At 38.6% G+C, this 23,089-nt stretch overlaps 1 long non-coding RNA gene across 15 annotated transcripts in view; it reads right to left on the reverse strand.

Annotated features, from left to right (window-relative positions):
- The window catches only part of LOC109495729, a 369,888-nt gene that overhangs the window by 271,136 nt on the left and 75,663 nt on the right, over nt 1-23,089 (reverse strand). For 5 of the 15 annotated variants that reach the window (XR_006592081.1, XR_006592074.1, XR_006592079.1 and 2 more), the window contains one exon: nt 2-89. The exons of the other annotated variants lie outside the window; for them this stretch is intronic. This is a non-coding gene — a long non-coding RNA (uncharacterized LOC109495729). The remainder of the gene's footprint in view (nt 1; nt 90-23,089) is intronic. 15 annotated transcript variants of the gene reach the window in all.

Consider the following 23,089-nt stretch of genomic DNA (forward strand, 5'->3'; position numbering starts at 1 on the left):
CATCAAAGCACTTGCTCTATCATTTTTTCTTTAATGAGAACATTGGAATTGAGAACTTCTGAAATTCTGCAAAGAGTCTTCGGCTGCACCTAAAAAGAAAAACGAAAAATAACGTGGGCACTAGGGGAAAATATAAAAAGCATGCAGAAGTTTCGAAAAAAGGAAGAAAAAATCTGAATAAAGGATCTCCTCAGAGGATGAGTGAAGGGAATGTAAAGGAAAAAAACATGAAGTGATTCAAGCACTAAAACGTGGAGAACAGTTTGTCGTGTGCTATGGGGATGGAAACAGGCAACCCCAGAGTATCAGCTCATCCCCCAGGCCCTGGAGAGGACTTTTTGTAAAATCTCCACTACAGTGTTTCCACATACCTGGAATTGGGGGAAAGAGGATTTCTAATATTAGTACTTATACAAATTATTTGACTTTTCACATAAAAATTTCAAATTTAATGACTAGACAATTCATTTCTTCCATGTCTAAAATAAGATCTTAGAAGGTCCATAAGCTTTACTGGATCAAAATCCCAAAAGAGATTTACAAGCTCTTATGCTGCAATGATGCTAATTCAGGGCACAAAAGGAAAATGGAACAATAAGAAAATCCACCCTAGGATGTAGAAAGGTTACCAGACAGTAGCTAATGGAGTAGAAGGGGGAGAATTCATTTTAACATTTTGATGAAAAACTGTCAAAGAGCAAAAATCATACCCTTGAAGAGTAGACAGGTGAGCTCCATTTTCACTTCCATTTTTTATGGCATCACACAGAAGCACACAGGGGCTAAGTGACTACTGAAACCACACAGCAATTAATGGTCACAGTTGGTCACACTTTTCAAATGTCCCAATTTCAACCTAACAAATTACTTATAAAATGGTACCAGGCAGTTAGGGAATAGAGAGGGAATAGAGATGTTGGATGAAAACAGTGGAGTAAACAGGTAATAACACAAGATACACAAAGGCAAGAATCACACAAGAACAGAGCGCTATAGAACAGCAAAGTTGAAAATGGTCTGTGTGCAACCGAGAAATCAGGTTCTGTAGGTTCTGCTAAGATCAGCAGAGAAGACCAGAAAGGCATTTTTACAGCTGGCAGCAACAGAAAAAGAACTACATTCCAGCTAGAGAACAAGGCGTGAAGACATGGGAGTAGAAAACAGGAATGTCACAGCACAGATAGTAGTACAATCTGGTACAACAGAAAAGCATCATAGGAAAAGGCTGAAATCAAATGATGGCAGCCTTCCATGCCAAACTGGGGTGGATGCACGGAGTAAAAGCCACAAGAATTTTAGAAGAACATTAACTTGGCAGCTGTAAACAAGGCAAGCTTCACTAGGGAGAGAAGAAAATATGGGGAGACCACTCTTCTAATCATCCAGGTATTGTGGTAACGTGAGAAGGGCCAAGTGCCAGTTTTTGCTGAGGCTTGGTTAGGAATTATTTAGTAAAATACAAGATTCAGAAAAAGTGTGGTTTAATACACTAAATAATTGTTTTAGGAACGAGTGAAAGCACACCTGTTGCTGAAATACCCCCCAAGATTATCTAATTATGAAATCTGGAAAGCTATAATGGAAATTGTCAGTAGCTAACTCCAATGCATGCTCTACAGCATAAAGACGTTATTCCAAGTACACACTCAAAGCCAACACCTAGGCTTGGTACTGCATCTTTGTACCCATGTATACAGATTTTTCAGACAACCAGAGAAAGGGGCTCTAAGGCGTTATTTTTCACTTCACTTAAAATTCATAACTTTACCCTTGAGAAATCAGTAAGTCAGGAAGTATTAGGTGCTAACCATGGTTGATGCATCCTGGGATGAAGTGTTTGTAATGTACCAAGACCCCACACAGGAGGAAAGGGGTCGAAATGCACATTGCAAACTGTAGCTTCCTCTGTACTAAATTGTTAAGTATCAGAAAAAGACAGTAAAGAGGAAAGTGAAGACTGCACCCCAATCCAGTAGAGACGCACTCGTTGGATGCCTCTGACAGTGGCATAGGACTAAGGACCGTAAACATAAAACTGCACTGGGTGTGGTATGGAAACCAATTTGTCAATAAATTTCATATATAAAATAAATAAATAAATAAATAAATAAAAATATATATGAAAAAAAAAAAACTGCTCTCGAGGTAGAGATACGGGTTGTCATAGGTCTAGCTTTTTAACTAAAAGGCTCAGAAATAAGGTTTATGCCCAGGAAATACTGTGACCTAACGTATATGGGAGAGTTCTTATTTGCTAGGACTGTATATTATGCTACTGAGTTATAGTCTCACTGGCTGGTAAGCAAGTACAGTCTAACAAAAGGCCAAAAAAGGTGCCATATTATTATTTTAAGAACATAAAATAGAGAAGACAACATACACACACAAAAATTAGGCCACTTAAAAAAAATGTGTAAACAACAATATCACTCACAAGCAGCAACTGAAGACAAAAACACACAGAAAATGAAAAGCAAGAGGAAAGTCAAAGATATATTAGGTGGAACAATAAAATGTATGACCATACCTATATCAGAAAGAGTCAAATTCAAGGCAAAGCTATCTTCTGTCATAAAGAGGGTTGTTTTATATTAATACAAATGCAATCTATAAAAATGATTTGGCCTGAATGGCTACTTATCAGACACCCTAACAGTGAACTACATAAAGCAAATGCTTTTATTTTTTTTTTCAACGTTTTTATTTATTTTGGGGACAGAGAGAGACAGAGCATGAACGGGGGAGGGGCAGAGAGAGAGGGAGACACAGAATCGGAAACAGGCTCCAGGCTCTGAGCCATCAGCCCAGAGCCTGACGCGGGGCTCGAACTCACGGACCGCGAGATCGTGACCTGGCTGAAGTCGGACGCTTAACTGACTGCGCCACCCAGGCACCCCGCAAATGCTTTTAAAAAGCGGACAGAAGCATGGACATGCCATCCTCAGGCAAAGACCACGGGGTCAGAAAAAATAAGGATGCAGAGAATTAGAAAACTGTAACTAATAAGGATGACTTAATAGACACTTATCTTTAAGAGGTCTAATTTTGAGCCCTATAAGCACTGAGTATACTTCTTTTCAAGGGTCTATAAAACTTTTCAAAATACTGTTTAGGAGTAGGATAAAAATACTAGCCTAAGGGACAAACAAATGAAATAAAGAGCCTAATAAGAATAAGATCCTGGTATATAAAAGAAATCATAGGACATTGTGATATGAAACTAGCATTGTAAATCTGAATATATAAATTAATAAATTCACACTTATTTAATTAGATGGGGAAAAAAAACTACATCTACATCTTCAGTTAAGAATGTATACAAACATTTGATTTACCAACATAATAAAAATTGGGGTGCCTGGATGGTTAAGCATCCGACTCTTGATTTTGGCTCAGGTCAGGATCTCACAGTTCATGGGATTGAGCCCCAAGTCGGGCTCTGTGCTGACAACACAGAGCCTGCTTGGGATTCTCTCTCTCCCCTCCCCTCCCTCCCTCTCCCTCTCCCTCTCCCTCTCTCTCTGCCCCTCTTCCACTCACAAACACACTCTCTCTCAAAATAATATTTTAAAAAATAAACTAAAATATAAATAAAAACAAAATACTAAATAAAATTTGGCAAACATTTACCATATATTGGATAAGCAGTTTCTTTCTACTTAAGACTGCCAAGGAAGAATCTTTAAAAACAAGATTGATAGATTTGGCTATATAGGAGTACAAAGCTTCATTTCCCAAAAAAAAAAAAAAAAAAAAAAAAAAAAAAAAAAAAAAAAAAAAAAAAATCAAAGTTGAGAGGCAAAACATACTGAGAAAATATGAAATAATGTTAGCACACTTGGTATGTAAAGAGCTAAAATAAATTAGTAAGTTGCCAACTATCCGAACACAAAATGGACAATTCACAAAAGAAAAAAAAGCAAAGATAAAACCTTATTAATATTTACAGAAGGCTGGGAAGATGGCCAAGTAGGAGGACCCTATCTTACCTTGTGCCCATGGGTACAACTAGATAATGCTCACATCAGTATAAATAACCAAGAAAATTACTGGAAGACTGTCAGAACAAACTCTACAATTAAATGTAGAGAAGAGGCCACATGAAGAGGGTAAGACAGGCAGAGACATGGTGAGGAGCTAAATGGACCCCACGGGTCTATCCACAGGAACCCGAGGAAGAAAGAGAAACAGTCTCACGCCAGTGAGCCCACACAGGAAAGATGACTCTCCGTATCATTTGCTTTGAAAACCAAAGGGGCTGAATTTCTTGAGTTCTTACAACCAGTGGGACTTAAAAACTGGAACTTTAAGTAACAGCAGGCTCAGCTCTGGAAGAGCCAGGTAGCCAAGAAGCAGCTCAGTCCAGGCCCTCAAAGAGATAGCACAAGAAACAGCTCTCAAAGATACAGCACAGAAGCCCCAGTTTGAGAAACACCTGGCATAAGGAGGAAGAACAGTTTACTCATTTCAGAGGGACAGAGATTGCTGGGAGACTCCCCAAGAACAAAGAGGCTGGCAGGTGCCATCTCCTTCCCCCAGCCCACCACATAAACACAAGGCCACCTATGGAAACCAGCACAGGGCTGACCCTCCCTGACTTACACCAAACCCCTCCCTAGTGCTAGGCTTCGGCAGATCTGCCCTTTCTAAGTCAGGCTTTCTTCAGTCCTGGTACCGAAGGTACCCTCCCACTAAGACCAAAACAAACCTTCCCAACGCTCCAACTCCCAACAGGTACACTTTGTGAGGCCTCAGTCCTAGGGGTAGCAGGCCCCCACCTGTGAAAGACCTGCCTTGTTAAAATTGCACACCTGGGCTGATTCAGAAGCACAACCTCTCTGCTGGTGTGCAAACCTCGTAAGTACCACGTGTCCTGCTTTCTAATACACTCTTGGCCAGAGCCCATTCAAACCAGGGCCACAAGTCTGGCAGTGTGCAAGCAGCACCCACAGGGGCTAGCCTAACTCCAAATGACTCCTGTGCTGGTAAGAGGGGATTAAACACAGGCAGGATTCAGACTGCAGCTCCAGCAGTAGACTGGGGGCAGACGCTAGTCTCACTTCAGGCTCCTCCCACCGACAAAGCTTCTCAGGGACAACAAAGGAAAAGCACCCTACAGTTTAGTGCTCCCGCATCTCTGGCAAATGCCTATAATGACTACACTCAAGGCCAAGGAAGCCCTATACTGGTTCGCTAATACCACAGGGATCACAACTTCGGCTCAGGTCATGATTTCGCGTTTGTGAGTTTGGGCCCCACGTCGGGCTCTGTGCTGGCAGCTTAGAGCCTGGAGTCTGCTTCAGATTCTGTGTCTCCCTCCCTCTCTGCCCCTCCCCCACTCACGTTCTGTCTCTCTTTCCTTCAAAAATAAACATTAACAAAAAAAATTTTTAAACCATTCAAAACCATCAAGTGGGATTTATTTCTGGGATGCAAAGGTAGTTCAATATTTGCAAATTGATCAGTGTGATACATCACATCAACATGAGAAAGGATAAAACTGCATGATCATTTCAATAGATGCAACAAAAGCATTTGACAAAATACAACATCCATTCATGATAAAAACCCTCAACACAGTAGGTACAGAGGGAACATACCTCAACATAGTGAAGGCTTTACATGAAAACCCCAGCTAACATACTCAATGGGGAAACTAGCGCTTTCCACCTAAGATCAGGACCAAGACAAGGATGTCCACTCTCAATACTTTTACTCAACACAGAACTGGAAATCTTAACAAAAGCAATCAGAAGAGAGTAAAATTTTCACTACTTGCAGATGACATGACAGTATATACAGAAAACTCAGAATACGTCACCAAAAAACTACTAGAGCTTATAAATGGATTCAGTACAGTTGTAGGATACAAAATCCATGTGCAGAAATCCATTGTATTTCTATTCACTAATAATGAAGCATAAAGACAAATTAAGTAAACAATCCCATTTATCACTGCACTAAAAATAATAAAATACCTAGGAATAAACTTAACCAAAGAGGTGAAAGACATATACTCTCAAAACTACAAAACACTGATGAAAGAAATTGAAAAGGATACAAAGAAATGGAAAGACACTCCACACTCATGGGTTGGAAGAGCAAATATTGTCAAAATGTCTTTGCCTACACTTCCCAAAGCAATCTATGCACTGCATGCAATCCCTATCAAAATACCAAAATAATTTTTCACAGAACTAGAACAATCCTAAAATTTGTATGCAACCACAAAAGACACCAATAGCCAAAGAAATCTTGAAAAACAAAAACAAAACTGGAGGCACCACCATTCCGGACTTCAAGTTATATTACAAAGCTGCAGTCATCAAAACAATATGGTATTGGCACAAAAACAGACACACAGATCAAGAGAATAGAATGGAAAGCCAGAAAGAAACCAAAAATTATATGGTCAATCTTTGACAAGAGAAAAGAACAGGCAATGGAAAAAAAGACAGGCTCTTCAACAAATGGTATTGGGAAAACTAGACAGCAACATGTGAAAGAATGAAACCAGACCAATACACAATACACTGTCTTACACAATACACAAAAATAAACTCAAAGTAGAATAAAGACCTAAAAATGAGACCCAAAACCATAAAAACCTATAAGAGAGCATAGGAAGTAATTTCTCTGACACTGCTTGTAGCAACATCTTTCTAGTATGTCTCCCAAGGCAAGGGATAGAAAAGCAAAAATGAACTATTGGGACTACACCCAAAAAAGATTCTGCTCAGCAAAGGAAACAATCAACGAAACTAAAAGGCAACTCACTGAATGGGAGAAGATGTTTGCAAATGACATATCCAATGAAGGGTTAGTATCCAAAATACATAAAGAACAGATACAACTCAACATCCAAAAAACAAATAATCTAATTAAAAAATGGGCTAAAGAAAGAACAGACATTTCTCCAAAGACATACAGATGGCCAACAGATACAAGAAATGGTGCTCAAAATCATTTATAAAGGAAATGAAAATGAAAACCACAATTAGTTATCACCTCATATCAAATGGCTAAAATCAAAAACTCAGAAAACAAATATTGGTGAAAATATGGAGAAAAAGGAACCCTCGTGCATTTTTGGTGGGAATGCAAACTGGTGCAACCACTGCAGAAGACAGTATGGAGGTTCCTCAAAAAACTGAAAATACAAGTACCCTATGATCCAGTAATTGCACTACAGTATTTATCCAAAGAACACAAAATCACTAATTCAAAGGGATACATGCACCCCTATGTTTACTACAGCATTATTTACAATAGGCAAACTATGAAAGCAGCCCAAGTGTCCATGGATAAATGAAGGACATAAAGAAGTGGTATGTATACATATAATGGATTATTCTTCAGCCATAAAAAAGAATGAAATCTTGTCATTTACAACAACATGGATGGATCTAGAGTGTATAATGCTAAGCAAAATAATCCAGTCAGAGAAACACAAATACCATATAATTTCACTCACACATGGAATTTAAGTAACAAAGGAAGTAAAAAAGACAGACTCTTAAAATATAGAGAACTGGTGGTTACCAGAGGGAAGGTAGGCAGAGAATGGGTGAAATATGTGGGGGAATTAAGAGTACATTGATCATCATGAGCACTGAATAATGTATAGAATTTTTTAGTTCTATACTGCATTCTTGAGTCACTATACTGTACACCTATACTAGGAATAACTTTTTTTTTTTTAATATTTGAGAGAGAGGGAGGAAGGGAGGGAAAGCAGGGAAAAAGCAGAGAGAGAGACAGACAGAATCTGAAGCAGCTACATCCAAGGCTCTGAGGTGTCAGCACAGAGCCCAAAACGGGGCTTGAACTCAAGAGCCACAAGATCATGACCTAAGCCAAAGTCCGACACTTAACTGACTTAGCCACCCAGGCGCAAATAATTTTTTAAATGTCAGAAAAAAGTATATTATAGAGGGTTGCCTGGGTAGCTCAGCTGATTAAGTGTTCAACTCCCAGTTTCGGCTCAGGCCATGATCTCACAGTTCATGAGATTGGGATTCTCTCTCTCCCTCTGTCATCACCTCCCCCTCTTGTTCATTCTCTCTCAAAATAAACATTTAAAAAAGTGTGTTAGAGAGAATATGTTTAACAATATGAAAAATATTTATGAAGTGTTTGGTATCAGGTAAAAATCATACTTATACTATAATTACAATTTGGAAGAAACAGCTACAATAAACATTTCACAAAACTAGATGGGTATACACAAATATATTAATGGTATATGTGGACAAGAAAGGTTTCATAGTTTGAGAGCATCTTTTTGTTTGACAATATATTTAACAATGAATATTATTCTGGTAGTTAATCTCTTAACAAGAGAAACATTTTATAAAGTTATTTTAAGAATACCCAAGTTGACTAGTAAAGAGAAAACAGTCTTAAAATCTTCATCAGCTAGTTCTATTGAGCCTTGTTTATATAAAAATTGTACTTTTAACCTTAAAAAAGGACCCCTTTCTTATATGAAATCTAATGTGAAATACAATATAAAAATGGCATTTTACTAATAGGAGTGTTTTAGTTCTACCTTAAAATATTACAACAACAATGAAAACAATGATAAATTTACTGCTTGATCATATATTACTTTCCCATTGCTGCTGTAACAAATTACTACAAACTTTGTGGCTGGAAACACGTTCATTATGTTATAATTCTGAATGTCAGAAGTCCAAAATGGGTCTTAGTTAAAATCAAGGTGTCCACAGGTCTGCAGTCCTTCTGGAGGCTTCAGGGAAGAGTCAATATCCTGGTCTTTTCCAGATTCTACAGGCTACCCACACTCCATTGCTTGTGGCCCCTTTCCAACTTCAAATTAGCAACAGCTTTCTTCTTACTTTCTCACATCACATCGCTCTGAGATGGACTCTTCTGTTTCCCTCTTTCACATTTAAGGACACTTCTGATTATACTGGAGCCATCTGGATAATCCAGGCACATCTTCCTATTTTAAGGTCAGCTGATTAGCATACAACCTTAATTCCATTCACTACTTCAATTTCCTCTTGCCAGGTAAAGGTAACATGTCCTCAGGTTCCAGGTTTTAGGAGGTAGGCATCTTTGGGGCACAATTATTCTATCTACCACAGATAACTACAAATATTTGTAATCCATGGATATATTTGTTTCACTAATACAGCAAGTATATATTGAAACCGTGCTCATGATGTAAACTCTTCTACAGACCGGGGATAACAAAGACAATGAAATGGAAATATTTCTTCAAGGAACAATTACACACTTCATTCTCCATTTGTTTCAGATTTTTGCTTTGTATGCATGATAGAAAAATATTCTTACAGGTTACAAATGATGTCAATAGTCATTCAAAAAGTATTTACTGACTATGACCCATGCACCAATAAACACGCCAGGCACTGGAGATTAAAAAATAAGGAGAGAGATGGTCTCTGTTCACATGCAGTAATTTAAAATGTAAAAAGTTATGAATGAGATGACAGATTTGTTTACAACCTCTGGCAAGAGAATTTATATAAAATACAAATCAAGAAATGTATTACACTGGAAAACCTCCTTTGTGCCAGTTGGTATTATTTTAAGAAACACACTATTCGGAGGGTATATGTTAAAATTGTTTTTTAGGAACTTATTTATTTATTTAGGAACACTAGAGGGTCTTTTTGTGTGTAATTCCATAGACATAGCTTTTCTGTATAATTCCACAGATCACCCAAGGATGGTCCTATATCTCCCTCCTCAGTCTTCACCAGAAGTGGTCTACCATGTAAGCTTCTTGCCGCTGGAGTGCCCTCATCCAGCAGATGGCCTTATGGGTAATATTTGCAGCATTCATATTGCCCACTTAACTCAGAGATAATTTATCTTTGCAACACCAAATCATGAGAATGCAGACTGTCCTCTGGAACTGTCTGAATTTCAATTCTCCCCTTCCTCTCTAGCCTCTTTCTGTAGTCATGTTGAATTTTAATAAAGCCTTCTATTTATATATAAATACATACATGTACATATACATGTAAAATACCTACATATATATGCATATATTGCTTAGTCAAAGCCAAATCAGGGGCTCCTGGGTGGTTCAGTCAAGCACCCAGTTCTTGATTTCACTCAGGTCATGACTGCACAGTTTGTGAGATTGAGCCCCATGTGCTGACAACTCAGATCCTGCTTGGGATGCTCTCTCTGCCCCTCCCCCACTCACCTGCATGTACTCTCAAAATAAACAAACTTAAAAAAACAAAAACAAAAACAACTTATGAAAGGGCTCTGCTGAAACTTTGCTATCAGAAGAATTCACTTTGAAATCCAGTGCTTCAGTTAGTTTGTGGACAGGCTTATTGTAATCCTGAAAGGAGATTTTTCATATAATGTTAGTTTTCATGCTTCTTTCCTTAATTTTTCTAAATGTGTCATCTTTGCTGTAGTTGGCTCCAGATATCCTTCTGGGATGGCAACAGAGTTCTACAAGAGTGAGACTATGTATACGGCTTTGAACTTTTATAAATAGGATTTTGAAGCGAATCTTGAAGATGTGCTATATTCCTTTAGCTCCCTCATCAGAATATCATTAACAAGGTAGAAAGAATTTAGAGCATAGAGTTCTACCTGCACAGAAAACATCTCTGTTTACTACTAAGAATCATTCAATAGATTGGAGTTGAGAAGAAGAGTGACCAATTCATCCCAATTGGTCTGGGACTTTCCAGGTTTTAATACTGAAAATCCCATGTCCAGGGAAACCCCTCAGTTCCAAGAACAATCAGGATAGTCTGTCGCTAATTCTGTCCCTGAGAGTTAGGAGGCAGAGAATACAGAAACAGAAGGGAGGAAAGTAAAATAAGCAGTCAGACTCGCAACAATGGAAGGGGGGGAACATGGCAGGCAGAGCAGCCCCTCCCTAACCTCGAGTAGGATACATGGCAGCAAGCACAGTGGGGGCCTATGTCGTCATACAAGCAGAAGCACTGAGGACAACTTCCTCCAATGCCTTCTATGTACGGGATTCTGAATTGAGGAAGAGTAGCCAAGCAAAACAGCCCCTGCACAGTCTGGACTGGATTAGAAAAAGGTAAGACCAGTGGGCTGCAGGACATGCAAACAGTCAGAGACCTGTACCTAACAAATTAATCTGAAAGAGACCACACTGATGGTTACATCAGGCTCAGATTTCATCTACAAGTGGCTGCAAGGAAAAGAGCCCAAGTAGGTAAGTGGTATTGCCCCAGATACCAGAAGAAAGCAAAGACATTTTCCCCATGGGCTCCAATTCTTCTGCCCCAGTGTGATACTGCATAGCCATATCCCCTTCCCTCATATATCTCCACTGAAACTCACAGAATGAGCATTTTTTGTTATTTTTTCTTATTACGTTTCTTTATTTTTGAGAGGCAGAGACAGAGCACCAGTGGGGGATGGGCAGAGACAGGGACACACACAGAATCTGAAGTACACTCCAGGCTCTGAGCTGTCAGCACAAAGCCCGATGCGGGGCTCTAACACACAAACTGTGAGATCATGACAACCGACTGAGCCGCCCAGCAGCCCCCAGAATGAGCATTCGTATCCAAGAAAGAGTGGGTAATACCCAAAAGGAATTCTTACCAGATCACACTAAGCTTTAAATCAGATTGTTTATACATAAAACCAAGGCCTACATTTTTCTGCATATCCGAGTCATAGCAGAAGTTTCACGTGCGATCCTGCTAAACTTAGAAGCTACGTGAGGCCCGACAGCTGCTATTGTAACAGCTGATACTGCAGCCCCATCAAGAGATGCCAGCCACCCAAAGTAAGCAGCTATGGTCTGGCTCTACTTCCTAGCAGTAGCAAAGTTCTCTGGTATCCTGTCAACAAACACTGAAGTGCCTTCAAGGTCCTTACCTCGTATTGTGCTTCATTCTTATTTAACACGGCAACGAAACAAGTTAACAGCTCTTGTCCTGAAGTTTTTGACTAAAATAGGGTTCAGAACCAATTTCTTACTCCCCTAGCATTCATGTAAGCAAGGCTTTTTTTCGACCCACAGCACTGAAACTGAAAGGAAAAACCTCTCGCTGATTCACATTACCTACTCAGAGGCTTCACATTCCAGCTGCCCAAGAGACCTTTACTAGCCCAGACCCCCCTTTGAAACAATCGTGAATCCCTTTAAATCTAGAGACTAGGTCTCCGAAAGAATGAAATAAAAAAAAAAAATCCAAGAGTCAGTATTTTTGCTTGATTTACTAGAGTCAAGCCAGTTTATACTACTCAAGATATGTTTACTCATTTTTATAAAACATATTCTTCTAAAGACCCAGGTGACAAGTGCAGTCCCTTCCAATCAAAATTGCAAAGTGTTTTTTCTTTAACCTCATGGAAATACACTGGATTCAAAGCCAGAACAGTTCCCCCAACACAACCCATGATTTTTCATCCTTTCATACATTTTACACAGTTTGAATAAGTTGACAATTGTAGACTGTCAGATCGCTTTTGTCACAAGGAAGAAAGATGATTACTTTTCTAAGAAAAAGAAAAAAATAAAAAGCAATCCATACCCAGCCATTCCATCAGGACAAATCAAACTTTTCCTCACACTCGCCAAAAAGCCAATGCCGACACAATCAGGAGGCTGAGAAAAATCTAGTAGTAATGAAGGAGGGATACCTGCAAAGCAGATCCACAAAAAGTGAAGCACTCAAAGCGCGGACATTGAAAATGGATTATCATTAAGAGAGGAAACTTGCTGATCACAGTACCAAGGCCAGAACAAGATTGTTCAACAGAGGTTTGTGCGACCAAGACAGATGTACGTAAATTCCATTGTGCAACCACCTACCACCAGGTGGTCCAGATGAGTGGTGACACTAATGGACATTAGTGCAATGAAGGCATTTATGGTTGGAACCTGGGAGAATGAAATATGGTTATGACTCCAGTGGCTGAACGGAATTAGAAAAGCTAGGGCTAAACCATTGCAGATTATGAAAAAGTCATCTTTTTATGGGTTTTTTGTTTGTTTGGTTGGTTTTTTGGTTTTTTACTGAACAGGCCATTTGTATTATTATAACCAACAGGAAATCGGAATGTAAGCTGAAGTTACTCAGTGGTGAGTCATTCCCACAGGGAGCAAACTTGAGAAAAATACTCTTAAAAGAGGAGGAAGGATTTGTAGGTACGTTCAAAGTGTACTATGTTTAAGATGCATTTGAAAAACTAGCTACTTCATTTTTAAAATACATATATGTGGGAAACTCAACAAATTCACTTTTAAAATCAGATTCTCTTAAGACAAAATATTTTAAAAATGTATTGTGCTAAGCCCTTTTATAAAAATGAAGATCCTACATTAAATAAAGTAGCATCCATTTTATCTTTGTAAATTTTTACCATCAAATATAGGCTGTCTTGCGATAGGATATACAATTATCCAAGCAGGTATGTGAAGAAAGTCCCAAATCTCATCTGCTTCAAATAGGGTAATACTTAAAGCATTTCAGAAATACTATTTTCTGTTCTACTCTTAATAACTCCAAAAAGATTAGGAAGCAGTCATTTTCCCCTGTTCTATATATAAAGAAATGTTATTTAGGGACTCTGAAATAGAAAGTATGTGGATTGGCAAGGATGAGGCCTTTCATACTCTGAAACACTGAATTATATATACATAAACTTCTCTAAGTGAAAAATTGGAAGTATAGTGTATCTATATTAAAAGTTCAAACTTTCAAGTAAAATTTCTAAGGATCTCTGATTTTATGGCCTGCATTTATTTCATCCATTTATTTTAGAAAAGTCACCTCTTATGGATTGGCCTGGAGAAGCCAATGGACATTTATCTGCAGCCTCCATTAATTAATACAAGGAGATGTGCTTTTTGCTACTTAAACCTGGAATCTCCTACATCTCCTCTCACGGGTGTCTCTAGTTTGAGGCACCAGCTGGGATGGGAGTGACTATTGCTGACCTGCAGCTCTGGAACAGAATGAGCAGGAACTAAACAGTATTGTAGGTAATGACAAATGTCAACCGCAAAGGTGCCACAGGCAAAGCACCAAAGGCAGGTCCTAAAACAAAGGCCCTTGAACTAACCAGAAGGAGCCAGACTAACCAGAAGGAGCCAGTTGCTAAGGGCAGGGTTTGGGGGCATGAACCAGAAGCAGAGCCAGGGAAGGTTTCCAGTAGCATCAATTCAGATAGGGAAGATCCTGGAGAAGAAACGCTGGCCTTGCCCTTCAGCAGGAGGAGCTGCTGAGGGAGCTAAACTGTTCATATTAGGGTTAAGCCAGCCTTTCTGATGGTAAACTATCATAGGTTCACATCGGCTCATCCTGCTTAGATTGCCTCCTTCAACCGTTTTCCAATCCCATTTCTCTCCACTGCAGAGCTGAATTTATTGCTTTCCTGAGTTCATGGCACCCTATCACCATGGGTCCAAAACAAGACCTTTGTTTTGTTAGTTCCCTTTGATTCCCTTTTCCCCACTCTCCTGCTACACAGGAAGCATTCCAACGTGTAAAGACCTGTGCTTTTGTTTGTTCACGATCTGGAAATTCCAAGTTTTCACGCAGTGTACAGAGATTTTAATTTACATAAATGCAGTTCTGCTTTGTATTCCCTTCTGTTTTTACCTTTCATGCACTACTGTTTTTAACTCTATCCATGTAGCTATCTGTTCATCTAGTCCACTATAGAGCATCCACCTGGTTCTCCATAAAGTGTATCTACCACATTTTAGCCATTCACCGCCCCCCCCCCCATAAAATTGACTGTTGTCGGTCCTCACCAGTCTCAAAGATGCCGCCTATGGACTTTTGAAAGAATGTCTGGAATATTTGCCCAAAAGCAAAAGACTCAGTTGTAGGGTACTTAGTGAGACACAGTAGTTAATACAAGGTAATATTAAGACAGGTAATACCTGGTTGCCACATCAATCTGTATTCCTACCAATACTGTGTGATTATTTCATTATCTCCGCATCCCTGAAAAACGTGACAGGGTCTATCCTTCTAATGGTTGGCAGTGAAAAGGGTTGCCAACTATGGCCTGTGGGTAAGCCACCTGTTTTTGTAAAGTTTTATTGGAACACAGTCATGCCTGTTCATTTACGTATTATTTACAGTTCTTCCATACTATGATGACAGAGCTAAGTAATTTTGACAAATCTAGGAAGGCCTGCCAAGCTTAAAATACTACCTGAATCTATAAGAAAAAGTTTGATGACCCCTAAAGAAGGGATATTTGTTGCTTAAATACTCATTTCTTCAATTACTTGAAATTGAGCATCCTTACATGCCCACTAGCCCTTTGGGTTCCCCTCTTTTGTAACTTCTGTCTATACCTTTTGGACTTCCTTCTCTTGTCAACATGCAGGGGTTATACTCCAGATGGTAACTGCTTCTTAATATTAGGCTTTGCAGTTGCACAATTTATAGGCAAGTAACAGAAATAAGGTATGCGGTAACCTTTGTGAAAGAAAAAAAAAAAACCTTAATGTGGGTATCAAATTAATCACCGTGTGCCTTACAGGTGGTGACTTGGAGGTTTAAAAAGTCCTTCACTGCACAGTATTAGTCTTTATCAAGTGTTTTGACCAAGACAATATTTCTCCTTATATGCATCCTTAATGCAATGGATCACATCAATCAACTTCCTGGACTTAAGTATTCCTATAGCTCTCTATTATCTGAATATGCTTTGTATTCATCTTCTATTACATGCATGTATATTCTCACTCTTGTTCATAAACTCTTAACAGAAAAAAATGCATTCCATGTTGCAGGGAGTCCAATAACGTCTGTTAAAATTACAGGGTGCCTGGGTGGCGCAGTCGGTTAAGCGTCCGACTTCAGCCAGGTCACGATCTCGCGGTCCGTGAGTTCGAGCCCCGCGTCAGGCTCTGGGCTGATGGCTCAGAGCCTGGAGCCTGTCTCCCATTCTGTGTCTCCCTCTCTCTCTGCCCCTCCCCCGTTCATGCTCTGTCTCTCTCTGTCCCAAAAATAAATAAAACGTTGAAAAAAAAATTAAAAAAAAAAATTACAAAAGACTGGTGTGGCCAGTATGAAAGGGAACCCAGTGTATTCTATCAGACCAACTCTATAAAATCTATTGTGAGTATGCGGAGAACATAGAAAAGGATATCTAAACACTGCTTAGTAGTGTGAGAGAAGACTCATGCCTAGTAATCATCAAAATTTTAAATTTGAAAAACCAAATACAATTTTCCTTTTGATGTATACTTAGCATTTCAAAATCCATACTTTTTACCATTTCTATTCAACCAACATGAAAAATGATTCCATTAAAATGCTCCTGTCCAAAAGAACTGTTGCCCAGCCATTCTTTCATGTGTACATTTCCAAATGTTTTTACCTTAACTCTTATGTCAGTTGCTTTGGTCCTCTTTATTAAAAAAAGAAATGTGAGATTTTCATTACCTTTCTTATGTCTTTATGCCCATATTATAATATCAGAGGAAGAATCAAAAATACAAACAGCTTTCCTTCATTTTTCCGTCTAGTAAACCAGGTTGAATTCAGACTGAGCAATGGCAATTGATATACGATAGTATTAACAATACTAAGAAAATCCTGTTTACAAGCTCCACACCAATTTCTGCAGTCGTTAGGTTTAAATGCATTACATCCAAACTCTGTAATAATTTACCAGTGTTTCAGACTCCTTTCACCTCAGAGTCAGAGTTTTAGGAGAGTTTCAAATTGACAACATTCCAAAAAAATAAAAGAACCAAGTGTTTTAATAGGAAACTTTGGTACAAGTTTCAGGATTGCAAGACTAAATAGCCATGGAATTAAGAATAGTAGAGCACCTACACTATGAAATTTCCAATATTCACTTTCTATGTAAATCCCTATGTAGTCAGACATGATCTATTTTTAACTGGGTATGTAGATTTTAAACTTTGGGGTCTAAGAGAAAAGAGATAATCAGATGGAATATGCCAATATTCACTCTCTGGTGGAGATCATCTCTAAGAATAACCATCTGGGGTTCGGTGAAGCCCACAGGACCCCCTAAGATGCTCCATCATCTGACTGACCTGTCTTTACTTGTCTTTATTTCTTGTCTAGGAATTGACCAGTAGCTTGTGCTGCTCCAAATCAGACTCCTGGAACTTCTTCTTTGAATAACTCCCCTACTGTTATGTAAAATAAGCCTGTGGTTCTCCTACATGTCATGCTGGATGTACCAAGAATCCAAGGCACTGATCCCTCTTTTCCAGTCCAATTTTCAGCATTGTGTCCACCATGAATAACCTTAACAAATGAAATTACCTCCATCAAACAAAGGTTTTGTTTACTGTTTGATATTAGAAGTAGTGGATTCCCCAGTGTTCCTCAGCCACAATGCAAACCCACTGTGCGCTTAGCATATGGCTGATCGATATTATGTCACTTCCATAGGACCTAGGGTCAAGGTGATCTGCTACAAATATGCTGCAGATTGGTGCACCTGGGTGGCTCAGCTGGTTAAGCATCTGACTCTTAGTTTTGGCTCAGGTCATGATCTCACGGGTTTGTGGGTTCCAGCCCCGCATCAAGCTCTGTGCTGGCGGTGCAGGGCCTGCTTGGGATTCTCTCTTTCCCTCTCCCTCTCTCCCTCCCCTGCTCATGCTGTCTCTGTCTCAAAATAAAAATAAATTAAAACAAAAAATATGCTGTTGATCTGTTGCTTGCTGTATCACAAGCAATCAAGCCCTCTGACCTGGTAGTATTCTATTTCCTGCCAACATCAAGGAAATAATAACAGACTAACTTATTAACTTCTAAGTAGGTGGAAAAAAAAAACCTCACAGATCCAGGATCTATAACAACTCAATTTTAAGTTTCTGGTCAACTAAAATCTATAAAGAACCCAAAATTCTGGAATAAAAAGCAGTATGGAAAATTCTTGGATTTCTAGCTCTTTCATTCTTTGCCTAATTTTTTAACTTAAAAAAAATTTAAAGTTTCCTAAAGTACCTATCAATTGTAAACTATCTTTCTTTTTCCTTCCCACTTCCCCAGCAAGAAAGTGCAACTTTAACAACCCTTTTAAGAGCAAAATAAAGCCTAAATCAGAACCTTGAAGAATTTCTTTCTCTAAATTTATTTGAATCACGGAGGTATATACAATAGTTTCCAAGTTCAAAATTCTACGCTCAAGAAATCACGTAAGCCAGGAACATGATTCTTGGGGCAACAGTACAAGCTGAGAAGGTGGAAATGTCAGAGAAAAGAAATCAATAAGAGACTGTTCATAAAAAGACAGGCTTTAAGATAGGACAGGAAAACAAGAGAAAGGACACTTATTGAAGGCAAATAGGAAGTTGATCCAACCTTAGCAGATGTCCACAAAGCCAAATGTTACATAAACGAAGTCTTGTAGAAAATAACGTGTCAAGGAGGAATAGGCCTTCCAGGGCGGGAGCTGTAGCTCAGAAGGGTATAAAGATCCACGGAGAAGCATTAAAATTCTTGAAATGTTTATAACATGGCTACTGTTTTATTAATTTAATCAATGAATAGCTACTGAACTTCTATCATAGGGCAGACCTGCTTTAGGATCAGGGGTTAGCTATCTAGGACCTGATGGCCAAATCCAGCCCACCACCTGCCTGTGTAAACTAACCTTTGTTGGAACACATACTTAAGCATTCTCTGAATCTGCTCTCACACTACATCAGAGCCACGTAGTTGCAGCAGAGACCGTATGACCTATGGAGACTAAACTATCATCTGGCCCTTTACCAAAAAAGCATGTGGGCTTATGGTCTTCATGACATGCCTACCACATGAGCAAAGCAAGTCGTCATCACAGAACTCACTCCAGCGGGGTACAGACTAGGAACGAGTATATACACAAGAATGTAATCTATTCTCAGGTACTGAGAGGGGCTATGAAGAAAAAAATTAAAGCAGGATAAGGGGAAAGGGTTTCTGTATGTTAACATAAGGCATCTGCTATGTTGTACTAATAGTTTAAGGTAATTTATGTTGAAATCTCATTCTAAAAGGGTAGGTTTAAAATCAATGCATTTTCTATTTAGGATTTGTAGTTTTCCTTTGTTACACTAGACTTTGATACTGTGCATCAGCTGAGGAAAAGATTTTTACAGTCTTCATTTCTACCCTACATGGACTCCATTTATCAAAATTACCCACCAGTAGAAAACTTTAATGTCCTCTTCTACATAAATGGTCATCTCATTACAGATTAGAACTTAAGGAAAAAGGTCCAAAAAATTTTAGAAAAATTCATTTGTATCATGGAGTTTTAGAAGTGTAAAAGCTTAGAGATACATGTATGGCACTGGGGCATATGGGAAATTTCTTTACCTTCCTCTCAATTTTGCTGTGAACCTAAAAATGCTTTAAAAAATTAAAGTCCTAAAAATAAAATATAAAGGGAGCTAAGAGATCATTTTGGTTAACTTTTTGTTCAAGGAAGAGGGAATCAAGTCCCAGAGAGGCTACACCGACCCAGCTCGCCAAACCGGGCAGTGGCAGAGGCAGGCATGGTACCAAGGTCTTACCTTCCACATCAACAGGCTTCACTTAGATGCAGCCACACACGAGGCACAGTGGAGAGCCGCGTCCCCAGCCTGTCCCACCCATACATTAAGCATCAGGAGACCTGAATTCTAGTCTGTTTTGCCAGAAACTATAGTTATTTCGTTTTTTGTTTCAACTGCAGGTTCACATACCAGTTTCTGTATTTACATTGAATTTCTCAGGCCCCTCCCAAACCTAGAACCCTAGAGTAACACTACAATGTATAAAGTTAAAGGTGAGGACTCTGCGGCCCAATTGCCAGGTTTCAAATCCTGCCCAGTTCCTTACTCCCCCTCAAATATATCTGGAAGCTAATTGTAGACATGGATAAAATCTTGCCCCATGGTGCCCCACTTCTTACTCTGCATAAAAGCAATTTATATAAAAACAAAACACAACAATCCTCTTTCTTTAAAAGAGAGTAATGTTAGGGGCACGTGGGTGGCTCAGTCAGTTTAGCCTCCAACCCTTGATTTTGGTTCAGGTCATCGAGTTGGGCTCCCAAGTTGGGCTCCGCAATGAGTGTGGGGCCTGCTTGAGAATCATATTCTCTCTCTCCTCCCCACTCCCCCAACTTGCACTCACTGTCTCTTAAAAAAAAAAAAAGAGGGTAAATTCTAGTTACCTACCCTCCTAAGGTTATTGTCCAAATCAAATTAGTTTATAGATGTAAAGTGCTAGATAGAATCTGACATACAGAAATGCTAAATAATAATGATAATAATAAATAAATAACATCAGTTACTTAAAATTCTACTTTTGAAAAAGGAGTGTGAAAACATCTAAGCCATAAAAAAGCCGAGGCTTCTGCAAACTGCCACTGGGCCAGTTGCTTATTTCACCATACCTCTAGCTTTCTAATTGCAACTCCTGATGTGCTACAGGAACTCAATACGTTCTTCCATTAGACTCCTCCAAGCAAACATTTAGGTTGTTACAACGCCTGCTAATTATAAATGAGGTCCCAATTTACTCAGAGGGAATTTAGTAATTAATAAGCAAAGGCTTTATTTAAATGTCTGTTTTGTGTGCACTGCTCCTGGGTCAGCTAACTCAATCATTTTCAGGGTACGTGTGTTTGGAGTATGGTTAAAGCCAATTAAATAGTAAATATATCAGTGCTGAATACAGCTAATCAACTGAATAAAATCCTTCACCATCACAGTAGAATCCCACACGAAAATATAAAAATCTTAAATCTACAACCATGAAAATGTTGATTGCCAAAACAGCAGCTTTGAAAAGATCAGGGCAAATGTATAAAAGCCAGAGACAGCACAAAGAGTAATTTTGTATCTTAGGAAAACACAACATAATATCTGAAGCTGTACTTTTTTATAGCTATGTTGCTTTTCTTTACCAGGTGCTCATAAAATCAACAGACATCAAGCTCAACAACTGAAGGGCTCTATTTATCCACTGGCCTCTGGACCTGGTTGTCTTCAGTAAAGACAGGAGAATAGCACATCTAAATGAAAAGCCTTTAACACTACCAAGTTCTTTTGTGAAAAAGAAATTCAATATTATAATATCTTATCTGGAAATGGTATGTTTCCTGGTCCAACTCCTATGTGATGCCCGGAAACGGGCAAAGGAGCTACCGCTCAGACTTCACTCCCACCACAAGTAGTTACACATTCCACCCCACACTCTCAAAACTGCTTCAAGCTTTAGATCCATGACTTTTCACTACGGCTATTTTGCAGGAAAACATTAGCAACACTTGTTATCAATAGTAATTCCAAGCCCTGTGTGTGGGAAAAACTCTTCAATAATGCATTGCTTCCTAATGATTTTACCAACAAGACAGACATTGATGAATTTCAACTCAGGTCTGGAACAGCACGGTCCACAAGTCAGTATTGAACACTGCACTGGAAAATGGCTAGATTCATTAAGACTCCAGGAAAGCGTCTCATTAAGTGAAGAATAATGGCTTTGACAGCAATTTTCAAACCAGGTTGAAAATATCACTTCCAAAAGCAAACTCTTCTACCAAAACAGTAACCAGTTTATTATCGATTCAAAATTAAAAATCCAATGCACTGGTTCATGATCTTTGAGACTTCCAACTGTCATTTTAACAGTAAACATTAGCTGTAGAGTATCATAACCACTTATAGAAACATGAGAGTCCAGTGTTATGCGACACCAATTATGAAATCCTTCAATACCAAAGGCTATTATATGAAATAGATCAATTATTGAACATTATTGTTCATTATTAAACATTAAAAAGGCCAAGTAATACCTACATGCATATCAGTTTCATTTTGAAGACGCTATTAAAAACAAGGCTGAAATTTTTTCAAGGATTCTGATATTTTTCAGGGCAAATTACTAATTTTCTTGGTCGTCCAGATGGAAAAGTTCATGATATAACTAATCACTAAAATTTTTTTTAACAGTTCTTACTGACAAAAACTGTTGTTTCAAATCATATTCTCAGCCTCTACACAATAATCATTCTGAGTCTAGTTGCTTTTCTGTAAGTGATAATATTGTTTACTGGAAAAAAGGGAAATACGCTGTGTTTTTAGATACTGTATATCCATGTAACTACACTTCCAAATAAAAATAATTGCACCATAAAAATCCATTATTGTATACTATTTATTTATGTGCCACTTAAGGAGGGCGGTTGAGCTAAACATGCATTCTATTCCCATTATTCATTCTGCCTGGAACTGGGGAGCTTACCAAGCATCTCTTTCTTTCCTTCCAACTCTCTCCTTGTCCTAAGGGATGGTGAAAGATACAAGAGCACAATAGAATATAACAGGAATACAAATGTATGTATTTTTCAGCCCAAAGGAAGGGTTGGCAACTGAGTAGATTGTAAATAATTTCTCCTGTTCCATATTCCATGGAGTTCAATTTGCACTTGCTAAGAATGAACCTGAGTAGCTGCCTTTTCTGAAACTCTAATATATTTAGTAATTTAGGTCAAAATATCTTCAGGCACAGATTAAATCCAAAAGTGAAGGTACGTATCAGGAAAGTTTGCTTTAAATCTTCCTTATTCCTCACACTGTGCCTTACTGCAGATAAGAAATGCAAAGTAGGTCTCTTGGCACCTGTGAAAGACCTTGAGGAAGCCACAGCCTTGTCTAGCTTCCGTATACCCATAACATGTTAAATGGAGGGGAAATGAATGGGAGAGAGAAATAGGGAGGGTAACGGAGAAAACACAAAAGCCTACTCAAAATAAGGTACTCAAATGAGAAAGACTAAAGCTTAAATCTGTTTTCATAATTAACACAGCTGTGCTGTAATTTGATTTTTGTTCTAATGCCGTTTAGCTATTCCTTGAACATTAGAAATGAACAAAGCATAGGATTATTGATCATTTATAAGTCATCTCTATTGGGTGTTTATTTCCTGAATTCTTTTTTAAAATAAGTTTTCATTAACTAATGTATAGTTCTAAGGGCAGAAAGACGTGAAAGGTGACAGAGAAATGAAATCATTTTAACCCTAATCCAGTAGTATTCAACATATTAGTATCCCATGCAGTGTTTGTAAAAATTTGTAATGTGAGGGCTCTA

This window comes from Felis catus, chromosome F1 (genome assembly GCF_018350175.1).
Source record: "Felis catus isolate Fca126 chromosome F1, F.catus_Fca126_mat1.0, whole genome shotgun sequence".
Taxonomy (NCBI): Eukaryota; Metazoa; Chordata; class Mammalia; order Carnivora; family Felidae; genus Felis; species Felis catus.